The sequence below is a fragment of the Papio anubis genome, unplaced genomic scaffold (genome assembly GCF_008728515.1).
Source record: "Papio anubis isolate 15944 unplaced genomic scaffold, Panubis1.0 scaffold3685, whole genome shotgun sequence".
NCBI classification, from domain to species: Eukaryota; Metazoa; Chordata; class Mammalia; order Primates; family Cercopithecidae; genus Papio; species Papio anubis.
This window is the reverse complement of record NW_022163837.1, coordinates 1-2,565: the sequence shown is the minus strand read 5'-3', so window position 1 is coordinate 2,565 and position 2,565 is coordinate 1. Positions and strand designations below refer to the sequence as shown.

General features: G+C 56.9%; 1 long non-coding RNA gene across 3 annotated transcripts; it reads right to left on the bottom strand.

Annotated features, from left to right (window-relative positions):
- Positions 1 to 964: 964 nt before the first annotated feature.
- LOC116273114 lies at positions 965 to 2,559 on the bottom strand. 3 transcript variants are annotated; one of them, XR_004181597.1, is made up of 3 exons: positions 2,232 to 2,559; positions 1,624 to 1,732; positions 965 to 1,538 (listed from the first exon to the last, which is right to left on the bottom strand). It is a non-coding gene; the product is annotated as an uncharacterized LOC116273114 (long non-coding RNA). The 3 variants fall into 3 exon arrangements; XR_004181595.1 differs by having other exon boundaries at positions 1,624 to 2,559; XR_004181596.1 differs by having other exon boundaries at positions 1,646 to 2,559.
- Between the last annotated feature and the right edge of the window lie 6 nt (positions 2,560 to 2,565).

Genomic DNA, 2,565 nt, shown 5'->3' with positions numbered 1-2,565 from the left:
CACACATCTCTTATTTGACAGCTTCCCCAAAGCAGGCTTTGAAGTCCAGGCTCCCCAAGAAGCCTGGGGAGGAGACTCTGCCAGGCTAAAGGGCCTATTCCCAAAGGTGCCACCCTCACCAGTCTCATCCTGACAATCTTGGGTTATTTTTGCCCTGAAGTTTTGGAGTGCGGGACAGGGAGACACAGACAGTATGCATTAGCCACTTTTCCGGAGAGCATCAGCCCTCCAGACTGGGGCAGGTCCGACCTCCACTCGGGCGTTTTTCTCACTGGTTGCCAGTTGGGGGAAGCAGCATTGTGAGCACCTGCCCGTCTCCTCAGGTCCTGTTCAGAAACCCCATCTGTCCCTCTGGAGAGACTGCCCTGAGCACACAGGCCCAGCAACCACCATCTATGGCCCCCAGGACCTAATCCCCTTCTGCATAGGGGTCAGTGCATGTGAGTATACACTGGGCTTGATTTCTGCCCACTAGTCCCTGCCAGATAGCCCATACCCATCTCAAGAGAATGAGGTCACACAAACACACCCAGGCCGTCATGGTGATGGAGTGGCTGGGGTCCTACTTGCCCACCCTCCATTGCTGGTTCAGAGCCTGACCACATGCCTATCCTGAGATGGGACTTTGGGGACATTGCCCACCAGGGTCACTGACCACTTTGAGTTCAAGAAACAGAGGGCGAGCTGGTCCCCTAGAAGTCTGGAACATGGGATAAGCCAAGGCTTGCCTTCAGAACAGGTTTCCACCACGTAGCCGCCAAGGCCCAGGGCATCCCTAAGTTCAGGTGAAGCCTGCCTGCCTGCCATGTCCACCGCCCATGCCGACCCCTCCTGGAGCCACTGGAATGCTTGTTCCTGGGCATGAAATAAACCCAGACAGCTTCAGCCTTGCAGGACAACAATGTGCATCTGGCAGCAGTAGCCAGAGGGCCCATAAAAAGAAGGTGGAGGTGAAACCAGATGCTATGAGGATACTTTATTAGGCAAAATCATATACTATAAAAATGCTTTAAAATGCAGGAGGAGAGGTGAAGACACAAACAAGTGCGTAGTGACACATGGCAGTCAGAACACAGTAAAGAATCCACACTGCTTCCCCCCTTTACCTAGAAAAGGAAAGTTCTAGGCTTCCTCCTCAGCATACTCCTCAAACTCCTCCTCCTGGGCCGTGGCATCCTGATACTGTTAATACTCAGTATCCACGGCCCCAACTCAGCTCCCTGCAGGGAGTTTACATCAGTAGCTCTTCACCTTGAAGAGACACCTGGGCCTTCCTCCCAAAGCCCGTTTAGGAGGCAGATGCAGCACTCCACTCGGAGGACAGGAGGGTGTTCTGGGGGCCCTGACTCCACAATTCCCACCGCGATGACCTTGGGGCACTCCTAGATTTTGAGCGGCCAAAGAACCTCACCCCAGTCCTCCCCCACAGCTCACCGAAGATGAAGTTGTCCGGTCTGAAGATCTGCCCGAAGGGCCCTGAGCGCACAGAGTCCATGATGCCTGGCTCCAAATCCACCAGCACAGGGCGGGGCACGTACCTGCCACCAGAGTGGGGCGGGAGGGCATGAGCGAGGGGAGGGCCACGTTCCCAGGAGGGCGGTGGGGGAAGGACGGGGCTCTCACCGCAGGCCTCTTTGTAGTATACCTCCATGCGCTCCAGCTGCAGACGGCTGTCCCCATGGCAGGTGCCAGCGGAGTCGATGGCATGTTCATCAGAGATCACCTCCCAGAACTGCAAGAGAGGAGAGGGGCCAGACAGGCCAGGGCTAAGTCACGGGGCACCCCAGCTCCTCTGCCACCCCCACCCTCCGCACCCCCATCTCTAGGCCGCTGTGTCCCTGGGGTCCACCCCAGCGGCCTCACCAGCCACCCAGTCCCACCACGTCCCCAGCAGGGAGCCCAGGGGCCGCAATGCAGAGGACCCGCCCCCGCCCCCACCACTGCCAACGTCTTCCCTGGCCACCCGGCATGCCCGAGCTGAGCCTTCAGAGCCCCGGCTGCCAACCATGGCACCGATCTGGTTCCCGCACTGCTCGGCCTGCGTGAGCACGATCTCTCTCATGGCTAAGGCGGCATCAGGGCGGCAGGAGAAACGCGAGGAGGAAGAGCAGACACGCAGTGACTCAGCCCGCCCTCCGCCAATGCTGAAACAGCCCCGCGCCCACCTCCCCCAGCCTCGGATTCGGCTCCCAGAATAAGCAACAGCTTTACTTCCACACAGGTGTACCCACCTGTGAACCCCTAGGCGTTGAACGTCTGTTGGAGAGCTCAGGTGTCCCTGCTGTGGTCCTTTCCACGCTGGGGAAAGCTGATCAGCAGGAGAACTTCCTCCCACGTCTTTACTAAGACTCAATTCTTAGCTGACCTGAAACTGAATTTTCCTCCCATGTGGGAGGGGAGGACTCCAGTTTCCACACTTACAGAGTGCCTTTGCACCTGTCCTAGATTGATGACATATTTCTGTAATTGATGAGTCCTTCCTCTATTAGGAGATCTGTGGTTAGGAAAGGCCTTCCGTCTGTTAACAGGACTTCATTATAAGTTTTACTCTGGAGCAGTTCAAAT